This window comes from Phyllostomus discolor, chromosome X (assembly GCF_004126475.2).
Source record: "Phyllostomus discolor isolate MPI-MPIP mPhyDis1 chromosome X, mPhyDis1.pri.v3, whole genome shotgun sequence".
Classification (NCBI taxonomy): Eukaryota; Metazoa; Chordata; class Mammalia; order Chiroptera; family Phyllostomidae; genus Phyllostomus; species Phyllostomus discolor.
Window position 1 is genome coordinate 46,156,862 of NC_050198.1, and position 24,263 is coordinate 46,181,124.

Consider the following 24,263-nt stretch of genomic DNA (forward strand, 5'->3'; position numbering starts at 1 on the left):
CCAACATAGAGATGAAAAGCACAATTCTAAGGATCGACAAGTCCAGGAGCTGCTGTGATGACAAGATAAACAAAGTAAAGGAGTCTTTAAGCAGACCCATCAAGAAAAAAAGAAAAAGGACCAAAGTAAAAACAATCAGAAATGAAAGAGGAGAGATTACAACTGATACCATGGAAATACAAAGGATTCTAATAAATTATTATGAAAAACCATGTGCCAAAAATTTTTAAAACCTAGATGAAATGGACAAATTCCTAGAAAAAATGTAATCTTCCAAACTGAATGAACAAGAAACAGAAAGCCTGAACAGGCCAACACCACCTGATGAAATCAAAGGAGATATCAAAAATCCCCAACACAGAAACACCCTGGACCAGATGAATCCACAGGAGAATTCTACAAAGCATTTAAGGAAGAGCTAGCACCTATCCTTCACAGATTACTCCAAAAATATCCAAGAAGAAAAAAAAACAAACACTTTTGACGAAGTCAGCATCATCTTAATCTCAAGATTGGATAAAGACTCAACAAACAAAGAAAACTGCAGGCCAATATCGCTAATAAACATAGATGCTAAAATACTCAACAAAATTGATGAGGCAAACCGCATCCAACAATACATTAAAAAGATCATATACTATGGCCAAGTGGTATTCGTCGTCGGGATGCAAGGTTGGTAAAATATTCAGAAATCAATAAATGTAAAACATCACATAAACAAAAGCACAGACAAAAATCACATGATCATATCAATAGATGCAGAAAAAGCATTTGAGAAGGTACAACACCCATTTATGATAAAATCACTCAGCAAAGGTGGAATAAAGAAAGCATTCCTCTACATAATAAAGGCCATATATGAGAGACCTAGAGTCAAAATCATACTCAATGGACAAAAACTAAAATCTTTTCCACTAAGATTAGGAACAAGATTAGTTTGTCCACTTTCGCCACTTTTATTCAGAATAGTATTGGAAGTTTTAGCCTCAGCAATCAGACAAGAAAAGGAAATAAAAGGCATCCAACTGGAAAGGAGTAAACAAAACTGTCATTGTTTGCAGATAACATGATAATGCACATGGAAAATCCTATAGATTCCAACAAATACATGGTTGACCTAATAAATGAATTTGGCAAAAAAAAAGTGGTATAAAAAGTCAATATCCAGAAATCAAAGGCATTTTTGTATACCGACAATGAAAATCAGAAGCAGAAATCAAGGGAAAAAATCTCATTTGATGTAGCAACAAGAAAGAGAAAATACCTAGGAGTAAACCTAATCAAGGATGTAAAACACCTGTACTCATAAAACTACACAACACTCAAGAAAGAAATCAAGGAAGACACAAACAAATGGAAACATATACCATTTTCATGGATTGGAAGAATTAACATCATCCAAATGTCCATACTACCCAAACCAATTTACAGATTCAATGCAATACCTATTAAAGTACCAATGGCATATTTCACAGATAGAGAACAAACAATTCAAAAATTTATATGGAACCATGAAAGTCCCCAAATAGCTGCTGGAATTATTAGAAAGAATAGCAAAGTAGAAAAGATCACAATACCTGATACCAAACTGTATTACAAGGCCACTGTGAAGCAAACAGCCTGGTACTGGCATAAAAAACAGATAGATAGACCAATGGAACAGAACAGAGCCCAGAAATAAACCCAAGACTCTACAGTCAAATTATTTTTACCAAAGGAGGCAGCAGCATAAAATAAAGTAAAAATAGCTTCTTCATCAAATGGTGTTGGGAGAGCTGGACAGCTACATTCAAATAAAGGAAATTTGAGCACTAACTTACACCATACACAGAAATAAATTCAAGGTGGATAAAAGACTTAAGTGTAAGTTGTGACACCATTAAATTCCTAGAGGGGAACATAGGCATGAAAATCTTAGATATTTCATGCAGGAATATTTTTACTGATACGTTCCCTAGAGCAAGGGACACAAAGGAAAAAATAAACAAATAGGGCCTTTAAAATATAAAAAGCTTCTGCACAGCTAAAGAAAACTGTATTAAAGTAAAAAGAGATCCAACCATATGGGAAAACATATTTGCCAATGATACCTCAGACAAGTGTTTCATCTCCAAACTATATTAAGAACTCACATTACTCTAAAAAGACAAACAACCCAATTAAAAAAATGGGCAAAGGACTTGAAGAGACACGTATCCAAGGAGGACATACAGAGGATCCAGAGACATATGAAGAGATGCTCAGTAGTGCTACCTATTAGAGAGATGCAAATTAAAACCACAATGAGATACTATCTCACACTGGTCAGAATGGCCATCATAAACAAAGCAACAAACAACAAGTGTTGGAAAGGTTGTGGAGAAAAGGGGTCCCTAGTGCACTGTTGGTTGGATTATAGACTGATGCAACCACTATGGAACACATTATGGAATTTCTTCAGAAGACTAAAAGTGGACCTGCGTTTTGACCCAGCAAATCCACTGCTAGGATTATATCCTAAGAACCCTAAAACACCAATCCAAATGACCTATGCACTCCAAAGTTCACAGCAGCACAATTTACAATCACCGATTGCTGGAAGCAACCTAGGTGCCCATCAATAAATGAATGGATCAAAAAACTAGGGTACACTTACACAATGGAATTCTACACAGCAGAAAGAAAGAAGGAGCTTCTATGTTTTGCAACAGCATGGATGGAACTGGAAAGCATTATGCAAAATGAAATAAACCAGGTGGTGAAAGACAAATACCCTATGATCTCACTTTTAGCAGCAACCTAATCAAGAAAACAAACCAAGAAGCAAAATATAACCAAAGATACTGAAATTGAGTACAGGCTGTCAGTGACTAGAGGGAAGGGTGGAGGGAATTTCAGGGGGAAAGGGTGAAGGGTTTGCAGGAAGAAGTATAAAGGACACACGGACAATAACAAGGGTTGGGGGTGGAAATGGGAGGGAGGTGGGGAGGCCTGGGGTGGTGAGCTGGAATGTGGGGATAAGGTAGAAAACTGTACTTTGACAACAATTAGAGTAAAAAAAAAATGCTTATACACTATGACCTAGTGGGATACATCTCAAGGATACAAGGATGGTACAATATTGCAAATCAATTAACAAAGTACATCACATAAACAAAAGGAAAGGCTAAATCACATAATCATATTAATAGATGTGTAAAAAGCATTTGATAAGATAAAGCACCCATTTATGATAAAAACACTCAGCAAAGGGGGAATAGAGAAAGCATTCCTCAACATAATAAAGGCCATGTAAGATCTACAGCCAACATCATATTCAATGGGCAAAAACTAACATCTTTCCCATTAATATCAGAAAAAAGACAAGGTTGTCCACTTTTACCACTTCTAGTCAACATAGTACTTGGAGTCCTAGCCATAACAATCAGATAAGAAAAGAAAATAAATGACATCCAAATTGTAAAAGAGGAAACCAAAGTGTCATTGTATGCAGATGACATGAGAGTTTTCATGATAGAAAATCCTAAAGATTCCCCCCCAAAACTGCTTCACCTAGTAAATTAATTTGCCAAAACAGTGGGATACAGAGTCAATATTCAGAAACCGAAGGCATTTTTGTACACCTTCAATGATATATCAGAAACATAAATCAGGAAAAAAACATCCCATTTGTTATAGTAAAAAGAAATATATACTGGTATACCTAGGAATAAAGTTAACCAAAGATGTAAAAGATCTGTACTCAGATAACTACAGAACACCATAGAAAGAAATTAAGGAAGATCCAAATAAATGGAAACATATACTGTGTTCACAGATCAGAAGAATTAACATCATCAAAAGGTCAATATCACCCAAAGCAATTTATAGATTCCATGCAATCCCTATTAAGCTACCAATGGCACATTTCAGAGATAAAGTACAAAGACTTCAAAACTTTATATGGAACCATAAAAGACCCCAAATAGCTGCTGCAATTTTGAGAAAGAACAGCAAAGTAGGGAAGACCACAATACCTGATATCAACTGTATCACAAAGCCACTGTAATCAAAATATCCTGGTAGTGGCAAAAGAACTAACACATGGACCAGTGGAAGAGAATAGAGAGCTCAGATATAAAATCAAGTCTCTATGGTCAATTAATATTTGAAAAATGAGGCAACAGCATATAATGGAGTAAAAATAGCCTCTTCATCAAATGGTGCTGGGAGAGCTGGACAGCCACATGCAAAAAAAAAAAAAAAAAAAAAAAAAAAAAAAAAAAAAAACTTGATCACCAACTTACACCAGGCAGAAAAATAAATTCAAAGAAGATAAAAGTCTTAAATATAAGTAGTGACACAATAAAGGTCCTGTAGGTGAACATAGGCAGGGCAATGCCAAATATTCCATGCAACAATATTTTCACTGATATGTCTCCTATAGCAAGGAGCACAAAGCTTCTGCATGGCTAAAGAAAACAGCATGGAAATAAAAAAAGAGCCAACAATATGGGAAAACATATTTGCCAATGATACCTCAGACATGGTTTGATCTCCAAAATATATTAAGAACTCACATGACTCCATTCTAAGAAGACAAGCAACCAAAATAAAAATGGGCAAAGGACTTGAACAGACACTTCTCCAAGAAGGACATACAGAGGGTCCAGAGACACATGAAATGATGCTCTGTATTGCTAGCTATCAGAGACATGCAAATTAAAATTACAATGAGATACCACTTCACACAGTTGAGAATCACCACCATAAACTAAGCAACAAACAACAAATGTAGAGAAAGTGTTAGAGAGGTTGTAGGGAAAAAGGAACCCTAGTGCAGTGTTGGTGGGTTTGCAGACTGGTGCAACCACTATGGAAAACAGTATGAATTTTCTCAGAAAATGGAAATGGAACTCCCTTTTAAACCAGCCATTCCACTCTTGGGATTACATCCTAAGAACCCCAAAATGCCAATCCAAAAGGACCTATGCACCTCAGTGTTCATAGCAGCAAAATTTACAGTAACCAAATGCTGGAAGCAACCTGGGTGCCCATCAGTAAATGAATGGATCAAAAAACTCGGGTACAGGTACACAATGCAATTCTATGCAGCAGAATGAATGCAGGAGCTCCTACCCTTTGTAAAAACATGGATGGAACTAGAGAGCATTATGCTAAGTGAAATAGGCCAGGTGGTGAAAGACAAATACCATTTGATTTCACCTTTAACTGGAACCTAATCAACAAAACAAACAAGCAAGCAAAATATAACCAAAGATATTGAGAATAGGCTGACAGTAACCATAGTGGAGCAGAGAGGGAATAATGGGGGGAAAGGGTGAAGGGGTTACAGGAACATTTATGAAAGACACATGGAGAATAACAAGGGGGCTGGGAACAGGGAAAGTAGGTGAGGAAGGCTGGGGTGGTGGGAAGGGGTGAGGGAGAAAGGCAGAAAACTGTAATTGAACAACAATAATTTTTTTCAACAAAAAATTGTTGTAGTGGACCTGCTGATGTATCTCAATTGACTGAGTACATATCTACAAACATAAGTGCCACAGGTTCAATTCCCCATAAATTATTTTACTTATTTTATTTTTAGTGACAAGGGAACTGAGGGAGAAAGAGAGGGAGAAGAACATTGATGGTTGACCCATCGATGTGGACCCAACAGGGACCTGACCCACAACCCAGGCATGTGCTCTTACTGGAAACTGAAACAGCAACACTTTGGTTTGCATCCCATGCTTGATCCAGTGAGCTACACCAACCAGGGCTATTAATTAATATTTTTAATTGTTGGTCAGTTACACTTGTCCCCATTTTCCCCACTGCTCTCACCTGCCCTGCCCAACCCCTACTCCCAAAGACAATCCCCACCCCATTGTCCTTGTCCATGGGTCCTTTCTTCATGTTTCCCTTCTTTCCCCTGTTATCCCCTTCCCTGCCTCAGCCACTGTCAGTTTCTTCTTTATTTCCATGCTTCTGTTTGTATTCTGTTCATTTGTTTGTTTTATTGATTAGGTTCTACTTATAGGTGAGGTCATATGGTATCTGTCTTTCACTTCAGAGCTTATTTCACTTACCATAATGCTCTCCATTTCCATCCATGCTGTTGCAAATGATAAGAGTTCTTTTTTTTCTTTCTGTTGTGTAGTATTTCATTGTCTAGATGTATCACAATTTTTTTTGAATTTCATACTTCTATAAGCATAACTCCCAACAAGATTTTCACTGAATATTCATTGCTTTAGAAGACAAGTTGATGCTTTTATTTGTTTTCAGTTAAATTAATAGAAAATTAATATAAAATTGGTATAAACCCATGAAATCAATTGCTTGGATGAAATGACTAAAAATGTGGTATGGCAGCATAGTCATGAGAGATGGCAAAGCAGGATTCTGACCCTGTTTCTTATTATTTTCTTGAGTAGCAACCTGAAAGTGGAATCACTGTTCTTCCAGGCCTCACATATGCACATAGCAATGTCCAAAGGAAGATAGCTTCTCTCTTAAACTGTTTTTTCTTAAGCAGGAGAAAGCTTTCCTAGAACTTTCCACTCCTTTAAACCACCCCACCTCCCAGAAGAAAAAAAAAAAAGCACTCCCCTTGAATCTTTCAAGTTAAAATTTGGTCACATTTAAATTCCTTATATGCTGGGACATTCTTTGTGCTGATTGATACGTACCTGATTTCTATGCTAATCTAATAGCAAAGAAATAGGGTTGCTTTATAATGATCAAGCTCACTCTGATGCCGAGGATGGCACTGTCTTGCACGGAGGGACAGGAGATACAATTCACAGGAAAGATGGGTATCAGAATATGTTTAGCAGGATGTAACAGAGTCTAAATTCATTTTTTATGTTTGGATAAAACTTCAAGCTTCAACCCTCTTTCTTCCCCTATTGTATGTCAACTGGGGTGTTTGGGAGCCACACAGCTCTCCTCAGAATGCCTCATCATATCATTAATTAAATCTCTTCATATCTCCTTGGTGCCTATTGGCATAATCAGTCTTACCATTGGAAAAAATATTGAGTGGGAATTTTCCTTCCACTGCAGGGAGATCAGAGCAAAGTGGGTACTGGATGCTGGATGAACAATCAACCAGGTACACCAATGTACAACATGAAGAAGAAAATTCTGGCTATTATTTATGACCAGAAATGAGAGTAAGGTTTTGTAAAAGTGACAAAATGGAAAGCTGGTATGGTTAACTTTTATTAAAGACACTTGGAAAGGAAATTTCAGAAAGTACATTGAGAAAGAAAGAAGGATCTAATTTAACTACAACTATATGATTAAAATTATCCCCATAAGAAATACAATATTAAAGTTAGGTATCAAGTTCTATCAGTGAGGCAAACACAGGTTTCTAAAAATATTTTATTTGTATTTATTTTAAGAGAGAGGGGAAGGGAAGGAGAAAGGGAGAGAGAGAAACATTAGTGTGTGGTTGCCTCTCACATGCCCCCCCCACTGAGGTCCTAGCCTGCAACCCAGGCATGTGCCCTGACCAGAAGTCAAACTGGCAACATTTTGATTCTCAGGCTAGTACTCAATCCACTGAACTACATTAGCCAAGGCACAAGTTTGAATAGTAGTATCGGTAATGGTCTCAAGAACTAGGAACTCTGTTATGAAATGGATGGAAATGTAAAATCATACACTGTTTTCGGAAGGTAATTTGGCAATATATATGAAATGTCTAAATGCACATGCCCAAAATCTAACAAGAAAAAAATTAAATTAAACAAAAATACTCTAAAGGAAAAACACACTCCTGTGCATTTCCTTCACTCTCACAGTATATTACTAAACTTCACTTTGGACACCATATATGTGGGTTTTCTATACATCAAGGAATTGTGTAACACCATCCAGGTATCCCACAAGTCAATCAATTCTGACACTTTCTACCAAAAAGAGAGTCAGATCTCACAGGTTAAGGGCTCAGTTCCACAAGATTTCTCCCTACCCCTCACCTCAGAATCCAAAACAAGTCCAGAATATTACCAATGCATATAATCAACTGGATATAAATAGAAGGTTCCCACGACCCCTTCCTCTGGTTTAATTAATTTGCTACAGTGGTTCACAGAATTCAGGAAAACAGTTTATTTATTAGATTTCCAGTTTATTATAAGAAATACATAACTCAGAAATAACTAGATGCAAGTGCTGAATAGGACAAAGTATATATAGGAAAGGGAATGAAACTCCCATGCCCTCTTTGGGTATGGCAACCTCCCAGCTTCTCCACCTTCATGTGCTCACCAACCTGGAAGCAGTCCAACCCCCATACTATTAGTATTTTTGGGGGGGCCTCATCATATAGAAATGATTTATTGTTAATTCTATTTCGATTGTCTCTCCTCTGTGAAGAATGGGAAGTGGGGCTGAAAATTCTAGGCTTCAAATTATGGCTTGATGTTTCTGATGACAGGTTCCTATTCAGGAGCCCATCAAGGCTTAGCTCATAAGAATAAAGGATACTCCTAACACCCAGGAAATTCCAAGGATTTAGCATGTCTGTGTCAGGAACTATGGTCAAAATCCAAATATTAGAACAAAAGATACTCCAGTTTATTGGGAAATTACAGAGTTATAGGAGCTCTGTGCCAGGGATAAGAATTAGAGGCAAACATACATTATTTTCTATTATTTCAAAGATGCATATGCTTTTAAATCAGCAATGTAAGCTTTGGTATTTGTGTGCTATTAATATTACCACATGTATTCATTGTTATATGCTCTTAGCAATAGCGGTTAAAATAATGGAAAACTGGAAACATCCCAGTTGTTCATCAATAAGAACCTGATAAAATCATTTATGATACAGTATCCAAAGGAGTATTTGGAAGATTATAAAAAGAAACAGGAAAATATATAACTAATTTTATGAAAACATAATCATCATGAAGTAAAAGGGACAGTATTGTGATTGCTTGGGGGAGAGTGTATGAGGGGTAAACTAAATGGTAATTAAAAAAATACAACAAAGATTACATCAAAAAATACATTTGTTGATAGAGTTTTACAGGGAGATGCATTTATATTTTCAAAAACAACTAAAGTTCTGTTAACTCTGGGTAGTGGGATTGTTAGAGGTGAGTTGTAAAGGGGGATCTGAAACTTTATGTTTTATAGAGACCCTTAATATTTAAACTGCATAATGTCCCTTATATCATTCTATATCTATTGAATTTTAAAGGAACTAATATTTTGAGTTTTAAATTTTAAAAGTTCAGCCAATGATAATAGTGAAGAAGAAACAAGAGAGGTATGCAAACAGAAGAATTTGTAAAAGGAGTGAAGAAGGAAAACACCCCCAGATGGATTTGACACAACAATAACTCTGCAAAGGTAAATCCCAAAGTATGCTCCATGCAACCTATCCCCCCAAAAAACACTCCATAAAATCATTAAAAGATTTCTGTTGTTTAAACACCATCATTTATACAGATGCATCCACTGGATCATCAACTCAATACACTATAAGTCCTTCCTTTCCAGAGCCAATTTCACTTCAAAAGATTTAAAGAATACTGTGCTACAAATAGGAAATAAAACTATAATTAGCTGGAGATGCTGCCTGGTGAACCTTTAGGATTAATAAATAAACTCAAATTTAATGCATTCATGTAACATAGATTAGGTGCAGTGTCAGAAAACTGTCATATTGAAGATATAGCACTACCAAATGTAACAAAATGTAGTAAAATCATATGCTATAATAGATTTCAAATGTATGAATGTTATTGCTAGAAGTTGCAGTCAGATTTTAAATCAATTTAAAGATTTTTCTAAAAAAACTGTTTAATGGGTCACCTTGTCTCTGGCATTCACTCACTGCCATTTATCCTTTTCAAGGCATCTAGAATTATCTTTCTGAGACAAAAATCTGTTTTGTAATTCTGATTGTGGTAAAGAATGAACTGTAACATTAGTAATTATTGATATTAAGACATAATTAACATGGAACTCAAAAAGTGTAGGAATCTTTACATTTTATTCTCTCCCCCATAGCAGACTATTTTTTATTAAGGTAGAATGGTTTCTAATGTTATTACTTCTATACAACTGCTTTTCTTTGTTCATTTTGCACTATAATTACAATACCTTCTTGGGTTTTGTCTGCAACTTTGTTTAAGATTGGTTGTTGATAACAGAAAGGCATATGCCTTAGGGTACCTACTTGGAATATAAGATTTGAAATAGTAGGAAATTTTGGAATCCTACTTGACTGTGTTGTCATCTTTCAGTAATACATGCCACACACCCCTTTTCCACTACCATCCACTAAAATCTTAACCATGAGGATGATGGAACCACTGAGAGAAATTTGGAGAAGTTACTGTGATTTGGAAATTATGAAATATTTGGAACACCTCCTTTCTGAGTTAGGGTTGAATAGAGGGTATAAACTTACTATCATGTAACAGGGGGAAATTAACAATAAAATATTTTAAGATTTTGTTTGCCAGATTCTAGTAATACTAGTTATACTAGTAATCAAAAGATCTATGAAAATATGGGGCATGAGCTTTCATCCCATGATTCTCCTGACTTTGAGACTATGACTAAGATGCTTAACAGGGAATATATATCAGGTACTCTAGAATCCAGGCTTCTTCTTTTTTTCTATCCCTACCTCAAACTATATCATTCTAAAATCCTGAACTCCACCTACTTGCATTGTTTTCTCTATGAGAAATACCATCCATCAACTGTGCCCACACCATCTACTTAGTCATTTAAAAAAAAAATCAAGTGTCTCCTACTAGTTATGTCCGAACTGTTGGCATCCCTGGCCCACAAGAGAAGAAGCAGAATTGGCTTGGACCACACATTAAATACATTGCAATACATAATCCCCAAAAGTCTCATAATGTTTTAAGTAAATTTATGATTTTGTGCTCAGCCACATTCATAGCCATCCTGGACCACATGTAGCCCATGGGCTGTGGGTTAGACACCCCTGTACCTTTTCTACTCCAACACCCCCTTTCAGGAGAGTTATAGCCTACATGTGTTCTCTAAAACCTACAACAGTTTCATGTACTTATATCTATATCTGTTTCTCTCTACCATGTTCAGGTTATGGTGAGCAAGGACTTTGCTATTAGAATTTTTTTCTCATTTGATTGTATAGAGTAGGTGATCAAAGTTTTACTTGTTAGGAGACTGGAGATGGCTGCAAGGTTGGTGGGAGCTGAACCTACTTGCCTGTGCACCCAACTAGTATACCTAGCTTATCTTCTAAAACACAGAGTGAACAGTCAATGGAATCCCAGCTTTTGTGAAGTTTGGAAGTCAAAATTGTAGAGGACATTGAAAAACAAATAGTAAGGATATTGCATTGAAATGATAAGGTTCCTTGGACCTGCATGGGGACCAAGGCAGCTGTGGTCCCTGACCTGGAGCCTGGCACTGGGGTCAGTGGCTGCCACAGGAACATTGGAGGAGAGCTGGATCAGTGATTGTAATTCCACAGCTCCCTCCCCTACAAGAGCAGGGAAGGCAGCTCCACACCAGGGAGATTTTGATGCTTGAAGTTACTGGTGGTAATAAAGAACAGTGGAAGAAACACAGAGATGATATTCCCCCACTAGGATTGTGGTTGTTGCCAGGACATTACCAGAGAAATTGGGGAGCTGGGTGACACCTAGAGAAGTGGGAAGAGTTAGGCCTTAATGGATCCTGACCCTCATAATCTCCAGACTTGTCAGAGTTGGCATGTATGAAAAGCCAGGCACTTGTTAAGAGTGGTGGGCACAAACAAGAGGAATTTACATGAAAAAGGCTCTCAGCTGCTGTTCAAGAAAGTCTTGTGCAGGGCACTTCTTAAGAACAATGGATACAGCACTGGCTGGTGTGGCTCAGTGGACTGAGTGCCGGTCTATGAACCAAAAAGTCACCAGTTCAATTCCCAGTCAGGGCACATGCTTAGGTTGCAGGCCAGGTCCCCAGCTGGGGTTGCATGAGAGGCAACCACACATTATTTCTCCCCTTATCTTTCTCCCTCCCTTCCCCTCTGTCTATAAATAAAATAAAATAATAAAATAAAATAAAATAAATCTTTAAAAAAGAATAGCAGTCTCAAAAACAAGAGGAAATTACTAAAAAAAATTAGCTCTCAGCCGCTGTTTAAGTAAATCTCATGCAGCATCTGGGCGAGCAAAAAGGGAGGAGGAGGAGGGGCACAATTTGCTCCAAAGAGGGACACCTCACAGACTTATCAAAGTGTAACAGCAGTGCCTCAGAGAGGTAGCAGTCCCCAGATAGATTTAATTTAATAGGGGAACTAAACTGCCCTGAAGGGACTTTGAGTATGCACAGCACCCAGGACAACAAAGAGGTAGGAGGTGGGATGTGAGTTGCTCCTAATCAGGAGACCTCATGGGGAGAACAACATAGTGGATTAAAGGCATTGCCTTGGTGCAGATAAATGACATGGGTCCCAGGCACTCTGAGGGCCTGAGTCAGAGTCTGAGAACCTGTGAATATTGCAGCCCAGACCTAGCCTCCATCCTTGCAAAACCATAGGAAAGGAAAAAAATCAAAGCCAAATCCCTCTTTGCCTGCAACATCAGGAAGACCAGCAGAACTTGCTTAACACTTAGTGAGTTTAATGTCAGCAGGAGGCTTTTTTTTTTCTTTTCCCAAGTGTGAGACAAGAAGACCTGGAGATGTGAAAGTACCAAAAACAGATCCAAAGAGGGATCGCAGGGCTAAGGTCAACAACGGAGAGACTGAGACAAATTTTACTTTGCTACCCCATACAACTTGTATTTTATTGTTTATGCTTATTATTGTTTTTGATATTTTAATTTCTTTTATTTATTATTTTTAGTTATCTTCCTTCTGTTTAGTTTTCTTCATATTTTTGTTTGTTTGCATTCTTTGGCTTTCCTTCTTCTCTCTTTCAAATTGCATTTTAATTTTTCCTTCTTTCACTTCACTTATATTCCAATAATGCACTCCTCTTGGTATTTTACTTTCAATTCTTTTTATTCAGATCATATATTTCTTGTCACATTATTGTTGTTGCAGTATTACTGTGAATACTTTTTGTTCCATATTATTGTAAATACTACATAGCACCTCTCCCTGGTCTTTGCCCATTTCACTGTCTTCCTGAGCTTTATTACTCTTGTGGTTAATTTATTCTCACACACACTATGTCTAGGTTCTATCCTTTGTTTGCCCTATATTTCAACACCTAAACTCACACAAATGCTCTGTTTTCTGGATTCAGCCAGCATTCCCTCTCCCTTGTAATAAAAGTCTTATCTCTTTTTCACCTTTTATAAAAAGTGGCTAGTTGGATGAAATGTCACAGTTATCATTGTACTTCACCAAAGGATCTCCTATATGTTCTCTACTTGTTGGTACTTTAAAGCCCATAGAATACTCTCCCACTGTCTTCTTCCATTTTGCTTTCACCTTGCCACTTATCACATATAAGATAAGGAGGGATTTGTGAACAACAGTAATCACACTGGAGAAGAGAACCCACCAAAAAAGGAACCACCAACAGGTAAACACAAGCACAACAAGAGACCCCCCCCCAAAAAAAAAAAAAACAGAAGAAAGGGCAACCCAAGATCATACAGACAAGTAGATCAAAGAGACAGCACAACTGAATTCCATAACTCCTACCATAGAAGTTCACCCTACAAAGACAACTAGCAAAGCAGAGCATCTGGAGGCACAAAAGCAAAAAATCAGAGCCACTTAAAATGGGGAGAGAAAGAAAAAAACCTGAAATCAAAAAGAATGGAAGACTCCCTACTGAAAGAGTTCAATGGAATGGAGGCAAGCAAACTACCAGATATAGAATTCAAAACAATGGTTGTAACAATTCTCAAAGGACTAACTGACAACTACAAGGAAGTTGAGTGAAAACCACAACAATATGTAAAAGGAAATAGAAACTATAAACAAGAACCAGGAATAAATGAAGAATAAAATTTCTGAAAAAAAAAAAAAAAAAAAACCACACTAGATGGTATTACAAACAGTCTGGATGAAGCAGAGGACCAAATTAGTGAGCTGGAAGACAAGGTAGAAAGAAACACCCAGGTAAAACAGCTACATGAAAAAAGACTAAAAAATATGAAGATAGATTAAGGGAACTCCAAGACAAAATGAAACACAACAACATTCAAATAATAGGAATACCAGAAAGAAGAGAAAAAGAGCAAGGGACAGAAACCGTGCTTGAAAAAAATAATGAATTTTATATATTTTTCTTTATTTTAATTGTTGTTGCAATACAATTTTCTATCTTTTACTCCCATCCCAACCCACCCACCCCGACCTCCTCTCCTCCCTCCCATTTCCACCCACCCCTAGTTTTTATTCATATGTCCTTTATACTTCTTCCTGTAAACCCTTCCCATTTTCCCCTGAAAGTCCCTCTCCTCTCACCTCTGAACACTGTCAGATTGTTCTCTATTAAAATAATGATTTTTTTTCTGAATGTAGAGAGGTGAAGAGCCAAGCAAGTTCAGAAAAGACAAAGGGTCACAATCAAGATGAACCCAAAGTGGCCTACACCAAGACACATCATAATTAAAATGCCAAGTTTTAAATACAAAGAGTCAACCTTAAAATCTTCAAGGGAGAAGCAAAAAGTAACATACAAAGGAGCTCTGAAAAGGCTAGTGGCTGATTCCTCAACAGTCACACTTCACACCAGGTGAGAATGGCAAAAAAATTCCAAATAATGAAAGGCAAAGGCCTGCAACCAAAACTACTCTACCCAGTGAAGTTTTCAATAAAAATAGAAGGTGAAATAAAGGGTTTCCCAAACAAAAGAAGGCTAAAAGAATACACCTCACCAAACCAACAGTGCACGATATCCTAAAGGGACTGCTATAAGAAGAGGAAGGAACATAGTGAGAGAGAGAGGAACACAAGTACAAAAAGAGAAAATTAATAAATACCTATCAATAATAGCATTAAATGTTAATGGATTAAATGTTCCAATAAAAAGAGATAGGACAGCTGAATGGATAAGAAAGCATGACCCACACATATGCTGTCTAAAACAGACCCACCTCGGAAAAAAAGGAGCTACATGAACTGAAAGTGAAGGATTTGAAAAAAATATATTAAGCAAATAGAAAGTAAAGACAACCTGGACTAGCCTTATTTATATTAGAAAAAATATACTTCAAAACAAAAAACATAAAAAGAGACTGAAGAACACATCATAATACTCAAGGGAAGACTTGATCAACAAGACATAAACATTATAAACATATATGTACCCAACATAGGACCACCCAAATATAAGATGAAAATCTTGCAGGACTTTAAGAAAGATATAGACAGCAACACAGTTATATTACAGTATTTTAACACTGCACTGTCAAAAATGGATAGATCTTCAAATCAAAATATCAACAAGTATATTGTGGCATTAAACAATGTCATACATGAATAGAAGTTGTGTGTGTGTGTAGGTGATATATATATATATATATATATATATATATATATACACACCCCTTTCATCCCAAAGAAACAAAATACACATTCTTTGTAAATTCAAGTGTAACATTTTCAAAGATACACTACATGATAGGAAACAAAACCAACCTCAACAAGTTCAAGAATTTTGAAATAATATCAAGCATTTTCTCAGACCAAAAGTGAGTGAAGCTGGAAACCAACCTCAAGGAAAAAGATAAAAAACACTCAAATTCATGGAAATTGAATAGCATGCTATTTAAAAAAAAGAGTGGGTTAATAATTAGATCAAGGAAGAAATCAAAAAGCTTCTGGAAAACCAAAAGGGAAAGATAAAAATCACATGATCATATCAATAGATGTGGCAAGAGCATTTGATAAGGTACAGCACATATTTATGATAATAACTCTCAGCAAACTAACAGTGGAGGGAAGATTTGTCAACATGTTAAAGGCTATACACAAGAAACCTACAACTAACATCATGCTTAACAGGCAAAAACTAAAAGCTTTCCCACTAAGATCAGGAACAAGACAAGGATGTCAATTTTTACTACTTCTATTCAATAAAGTATTGGAAGTCCACAGCAATCAGAGATGAAAGAGAAATAAAAGGCATTCAAATTTTCAAGGAGGAAGTAAAACTGTCACTGTTTTCAGATGATATGAATGTGTACTTAGAAAATCCTACAGACTCCACCAAAAAGCTACTTGATGTAATAGGTGAATTTGGTAAAACAGTAGGATTCAAAGTCAATATTCAGAAATCAAAGGCATTTTATACACCAACAATGAAATATCAGAAACAGAGTTCAGGAAAAAAAAATCCCATTTGGTTTAGCAACAAGAAAAATAAAGTTTTTAGGACTAAACCTTACCAAGCAGATGAAGGTCTTGTACTTAAAAATCAATACAATGCTGAAACAGAAATTAAGGAAGACCTAAATAAATGGAAGCATATGCTGTGTTCATGGATACAAAGAATCAACATCATCAAAATGTGCATATTACCCAAAACGATTTATAGATTCAGCTAAATCCCTATTAAAATACCAATGACATATTTTACACATATAGAACAAACATCTCAAAAATTTATGGAAATTTAAATGACCCCAATTAACCATGACAATTTTGAGAAAGAAGAATAAAGTAGGAGTGATCACAATACTTGACATCAACCTATATTACAAGGCCACTGTAATCAATTCAGTATGGTACTTGCATAAGAACAGACATGTAGACCAATGGAGCAGAATAGGGAGCCCAGAAATAAACTCAAGTTTCTATGGTCAATTAATTTTGGACAAAGTGGCTCTGGCTGGTGTAGCTCAGTGGATTGGGCACAGCCTGCAAACCAAAGGGTTGCTGGGTCGATCCCCAGTCAGGGCACATGCCTGGGTTGTGGGCCAGGTCCCCAGTAGGGGGCACATGAGAGGCAACCACACATTGATGTTTCTCTCCCTCTCTTTTCCCTTCCCTTCCCCTATGTCTAAAAATAAACAAATTAAAAATATTGGACAAAGTGGGCAGAAGGATAAAATGAAGTAACAACAGTCTCTTCAACAAGTGGTGTTGGGAGATCTAGACAAATAAATGCAAGAAAATGAAACTCAATCACCAACTTACACCATACACAAAAATAAATTCAAGATGGATAAAAGATTTAAATATAGGTCCTGAATCCATTAAAGTCCTAGAAGAGAACATAAGCAGGAAAATCTCAGATATTCCATGCAAAAATATTTTCACCAATATGTCCCTTAGAGCAAGGGACATAAAGGAAAGGATAAATAAATGGGATCTCACAAGAATAAAAGACATCTGAATGGCTAAAGGAAACGGTGGTGGAATGAAAAAATAACCAACCATATGAAAAAAACATATTGCCAATGATATCTCAGACAAGAGTTTGTTATTCAAAATATATAAAGAACAAACAAGACTCCACTCCAGGAAGACAAAGAACCAATTACAAAATGGGAAAGGACTTGAATAGACACTTCTCCAAGGAGGACACCCAGAGGGTCCAGAGACATAGGAAAAGATGCTCAGCATCATTGGCCATTAGAGAGATGCAAATTAAAACCACAATGAGATACCACTTCACACCAGTGAGAATGGCCATCATGAACAAATCAACAAACAAGTGTTGTGAGAGGATAAGGAGAAAAGGAACCCTAGTGCACTGTTGTTGGGAATGCAGATTGGTATAGCCGCTATGGAACAGTATGGAATTTCCTCAGGAAACTAAAAATGGAACTGCCTTTTGACCCAGCAATTCTACTGTTGGGATTATACCCTGAGGATACTGAAACACAAATTCAAAAAGACCTATACACCCCAATGTTCATAGCAGCACAATTTACAATACCCAAATGCTAGAAGCAACCTAATTGCTCCTCAGCAAATGAGTGCATTAAAAAAACTATGGTACATTTACACAATGACATAGTAAATAGCACAAAGAAAGAAGGAGCATTTATCCTTCATGACAGCAGGGGTGGAACTGGAAAGCATTATGCTAAGTGAAATAAGCCAGGTAGTGAAAGAGAAATACCATGTGATATCACCTGTAGGAAACCTAATGTGTGAAACAAAACAAACAAACAAACAAAATACAACCAGGGACATTGAAATAAAGAACAAACTGAGAGTAACAAGAGGGAAGGATGGGGGAGAGTGATAATAAGAGATGAAAGGGGGAGGTTCATTGAAGAACATGTATGAAGGATACATGCCCAAAGCAAAAGGGTGTAAGATTGGGTATGGGAGGCAGTGATGGATGGCACAGGGAGTGTCGTGAGGTGAAAATGGAGACACTTGTAGTTGAACAACAACAACAAAAAATTTACTTGTTATGTGGGTGTTCAAAAAACAAAATTTTTTGACTAATATATAGTTTTTCTTTAATAAGAATGATTGATCTACTAGTGTGAAATATCTAGTAATCACAGTCTGAACTGTATTTGTATGTGCACACACACACACACACACACACAATTGCCTATTGTTTACAGCCAAAAACATCTTGATGCACTAGGTAATGCAAAATTTAGAGTTTAGGGTTTTTATGTGAATTCTCTAACTGAAGTAATTTCTGAACACTTAAATGTCATTTAAAATGGACAAAGGGATAGAACAAATATTTTCCCAAAGAAAATATACAAATGGCCACCAGGTACACAAAAGGGTTCTCTTTCCTGATCTTTTTCCACACCTGGGACCTGACCTGCAATCCAGGCACGTGCCCTGATTGGGAGTAGAACTGGTGACCCTTTGGTTTACAAGAAAGCAACTTAATCCACTGAGCCACACCAGCCAGGGATTAAAAGCACTTTAAGTTGGATTGCCTATGGTTTACAGCCAAAAACATCTTGATGCACTAGGTAATGCCAAATTTAGGGTTTTTATGTGAATTCTCTAGCTAAAGTAATTTCTGGAAACTTAAATTTTATTTTTGAAACTAAACACAGGGTGTATTCTAAAATACATCCTCATATTTGCTGCCTAAGCATCCCTGATATTTAATTTCTTGTAGTCAAAACCCTAGAACTTAAATTTTAATGTACTATAGAAAATGGATCTTTTATTCACTTTTCAGAAATCCAACATGAAGTGTGTAAAATGTTAGTTGTTTTTCTGTCATTACACTAAAATCATATGAAACTAGAATGAACAGATTAATACTAATATTGTGATTTTCTATAGTATCTTTGATTTATTTTAATGTCTTGATAGGTTATTAATGTAGCTCAAAATTTATTTGTTCACAGAAGGTGAAACAAGGTTGATCTAAATTTAACAATGCTTTGTAAAGACAATATTTTGTGATCTCTTAAACTATCCCACTGTACAATCATTAATGAACAGTAAACTTTTCAGTTCAGAATTATTAGCTAAAGTAAAATTAAATAAATACTTTATTTATTTGTTTCAAATGCAATAATAATCAGCTCTTAATTTTCTCAAGGGACAAAATTTATTTGAGAAATGCAGAAACAGCTTCTAAGTTTTGGTATACTTAGTGAATAATTGACAGAATCAATTTTATATCATTAACGTATATTACATAAATTGTTCACAAAATATAAATTCATTTGAATATTGCAGGAGACAATGTTGTGTGTACTGTATCTTATGCATGAAAAAATAAAGATAAGTCATGCTAACATTGGCTGTGTAGAGTGATGTCAGTATAGGTACATTGCTTTAGAACTGTGTCTAGCAAAGGCATAAGCAATGGGATATTATTGTCTAATCACTCTGCCATATTAGCTAGGCCTAATATATATTAGGTAGCTCCTTTGAAGTTGCTCCCTAAAGTTCTGGGTGTGTCTCTTGCCTCAGTTTTGGTATATAATAACAGAGAACAAATACTATGAAGTTTGACCAACTGAGATAATAAAACCACCATCTAAATCACAACTCATGAGGAAAAGTATGGAGCCAAATGAATGTGAGAATTCCAAGAATAATTACAGTGAGAAGTAATGGGTCAAAATTAATGCAAGAGTATGTGTTCTAAACTCATTATGGAAAAGAGATTATACTGTGATTAGATTTTTATGACCTCATAGAGTATGCTTGTATGCAGGGGAAGGACCATTTGAAGAGGCAAGAAAATGGAAAATAATATATGCACTTTTTCTGATGAAATAGATAAATTCATAATAGAGGAAACAATAATAAAAGTACTCCTATCTTCAGAACCATGAGTTATTCCAACAGGAATAATTTAAAATATTACCCTTTTTTTCACTTCACAGCTAATATAACACGCATGTATAAAGGAAGACATAACATATACATTGAAGGCCTACTACAATCTTGGTTGCTTATCATCACTTGCATAAAAATGGAAAATTTAAATTATCCCAAATAAAGCCATGAATCAAGTACTTTCAGGAATATTTAGCAAACAGAAATTCCAATCTGAGGCTCTAATATTCCTACACTGGGGATGAGACACACATATGCAGCTTGTAAGTAAGAGTAAACATCAATTTCAAAACTTCTCCACAAGAGCAGAATGATAAAATGGTCTCTCCAGAGGAGGGAGAGAGCAAAAGAAAGGGTGATAAACTATGGGTTGGAGAGGATGATGCAGGCTTGATGTAGGGAATGGAAGTAGAATTGACTCTACAATGAGTAGGGAAGAAATGATTATAGGAAAAGATAAGCATTCCTGTTTAGATAAAGATCATGTAAAAAGGCAAAGAGGCAAATACAACCTTGTTTTTAAGGACCCAGCAGTAGGAATTAAGTTAATGAGAAGAGGGAAAGAAGACCAGCAAGAGACATTGGGGTCTGACTATAAATAAATCTGAAGGCAAAGGACAAGGAGTTGCTTTTTACCTGTAACCAAAGGGGAGTCATTAGCATGAGGATTAGTCTTAAAAGCAGACAGAGAGATTAGTAGTAAATTGTTGTGGTAATCTATGCACAGAATGATGAGAACCAACTTACATGTGGAACTGATATATCATAGAAACCCATGTTAAGTGGAAAATGACTCTGGGCCTGCTATAAGTAAAGGTTCCTCTTATGCTTCCCAACAGCATCCAGGAAGAACCAAAGTGATTGCAAGTGACAAAGTAGGGATGTATTTCAGCATATTTTACCTCAGATGCAGGACAAGAACCAAAGGTGTAAGAAAAGGACATCCAAGCCGATATGACAAAAAGTCTACTAAAAGTTTAATGAATGGAATAAAAACTTGATATTGAGTAAGACTACAAAGCCTTCTTATATAGATGCATTTTGGAAAAGAGATTGTATGTGTATGCAACTTTGCATGTGTGCATGAATGCACAGGCAATGACACTCCAGAGTATTCCCACTCTGAATGGGACAAATCAAGATGAATTAACCTGATGATACCTTTAGGTGGTTTCAAGCTTATGATTTCTGGGTACCATATCTGCTGTGTGGGGTTCCACCCACAGAGTTCCCCCATGTGCCACGGATGAGAATAAGTCTACCAAGATGTGATCTACCTGGGGAGGAAAGGTGGCCAATCTCTCAGAGGAGAAGGGCCTTGAGCCTGTTCCTCAATGGGCTTTTATTGGGTTCAATTTGCATAGGAATACATGTAAAGCTCATCAATCATTGTCAGGCAGTAATGATCAAACAATTGATAACATTCAAAGAACCATGAGGGCTTATTCTGAGTCAGGGTCCTTTAGCTAAAGGGCCATAAAACTTTGGGAGACAAACTCATTTTATTCTTGGACCCTTATCAAAAAATGGACGGCATTTTTAGCAATGCAGGTTTCACAGGATTTTATGCATTCTTTCTTATGCCTGATTGCCCTGAGGGAACTGCCCATTCCAGCCCAGGACTATACTGCCCTCCAGCATTGTTTCAGGCTTAAGTCAGGTGGAGGAAGTAAGGCAGCCAAGAGACTAGGAGACTTCTCACAGACATAATCAGAAGTCAGGCTATGTCAAAGCCGAGGGGTGAGGGTCCATTACCCCCTTTTTCTATAGCCCCCTAAGTCCTTCCCTGATGGCCCCTTTATGGCCATGATTGTTTTAGGTCATCCCTCCCTTGACCAGTCATCTTCCCAGGACCAAGGAGGGTGAAGTAAAGGGGGCACAGGTGGTGCCCCAGCTGGGAAGATAAGCATTGTCTCCTTAGTGGTTTAGGGTCCCAAGGTCCTTTACTCAGCTTTAGGTTACAATTCTGAAATCAGGAAGGGCAGTTCCCAACAACCTGTTTAATTAAAAAGCCATTCAAAATGCACAGAAATATTTAAAAAGATGTTAATATTAAAATAAAGAAAATTGGAGGGCCATTTTAAAAATTATTATCAAACATTTAAGTTCCCATTACATAAAATGGAACACTGAATTTTTAAAAAACATTTTATTTCTTTCTTTTTAGAGAGGTGAAGGGAGGGAGAAAGAGAGGTAGAGAAACATCAATGTGTGATTGCCTGCTGGGGACCTGGCCTGTAACCCATGTATGTACCCTGATGGGGAACTGAACCAGTGATCCTTCACTTTGCAATCCACACTCAACCCACTGAGCCACACCAGCCAGGGCAGAGCAATGAATATTTAAAAGCTCTTAAGTGGTTGACATTCCATGTTATATATTCCAACACTCACAAATAGCCAATTGTAAGTAATCCAAATTAGAAAAGACAACTGGGCTGGGGAGGTGTATACAAGTGATTAGAATTTCAAAGAGCTCAGAATAAGCACCAGCTCTTTGATAGGACAATTTACACATAAAGTGGCAAGAATAGCTGTCTGAGTTTTTCTAGGAAAGTTCACACAGAGCTATATTAAAAGTTTAAAGCAAACTTTGGTAATTTCTTATGTGTAATAAAACTCTAGGTGAGATTTTTTTTTGTATTAAGGTGTTATTGACCAGCAGTGAACACAGAGAACATTTAATGGCCATGTTGCTTTATTATAAGTTATAGAAATCCAGTATTTGTAAAAAAAAATAAATAAGTTGTCATCTTTTTGTTAGGGTATCATTTAAATTGATGAATATCATCAAAAAGAGCCTAAAGAAAACCAGGAATTACCAATTCAGAGGGATACTTGTGCTCAATGTCTTTTTGTAAACACAAAGAACTCACAGGAAACTCTAAATCCTTGAATGTATACAGCTATTTAGTAATCCACGGGTCTTTGGGAAGAAAAAAAAAAGAGTGAAATACCCATTGTATTTTGTAGGGCAATTGAGGATTTACATACATAATGTTAAGGAAGGAACCACAAATGGTTCACAGTGTTAGACTAACATTTTTCCACAGGGTAAATATTACAGAATGTGCTAAAAAGGCACCATTAGGCAGAATAAACCACAGTGATTCTGAAATTATATAAGATTTATAATCTAAAACACTTAGTAGCAATGCTCCTAGTCCTAAAAGCTTCCATTGAATTTGTTCCTTATATGGGTATAAGTATGGATATACTGGGGAGAATTTAAATTCCAAAAAATCTATTTTGTTCTGGGAAATATAATTCTGTGATTTGTATAGTATGTATGCTGAGTCAACAAAAAATCCCCACATTTAAAAGCTGTGTGGCTGATGTGGAACATTTTGGGGTGTTTCACTGGAAATCTCTCTGAAAGGTTCTAAGTCCCCAGCTGAGGCAGCTCACAGCACAGCATAATTGGGTCTCTATTTGAACTCAAGTGCATCAATTAGGCCTCAGTCCAGTGTCCTTACACATGAGCTGCAGTTTGGCCTCTCTTTTACCAAGAGCTCAAGCCCACAACTACTCTTTACATTTCAGAGCAAGTGAAGCAGCTAGGAGCATGCAATGGAGGACAATTAGGATTCTGGAGCTAATCCAGAAAACCCTTATTAAAAATCCTATGAGGAACCATCTTCAGATTGTATGGCATACAATGCAGACTAATCATGCTCTCTTTGCTCAGACTAATAACAAAGCATCCTCTTAAAAATTATAGATATTTTCTTCTCACAGTGAGTGGGATGAAGATTGTATAATTAATCCAGACAAGGATTTATGGGGCCTCAAACTTGAATGATGAAAAGACCAAGGATAAATCACTTATGTGCAAGCCAGGGGAGGGGGGAATTTGAGAAAGCAGCTAGAATATTGTTTAATGGAAAGTAACATGGCTGAATGTTTGTCTTTTTGTTTTATCATCTTCTAACTTCAGAAGTCAGCATATAAAATAGGGATTCAGTTGAGTAACCTTGGTTCTAATAAGGAGCTACTGAAGGCCTGCATGTCCCTTGCCTTCTTCACTGCCACCTGATATAACACATCTTAGCAAGGAGGATAGAATTCTATAAAAACAAAAGATGGATAGC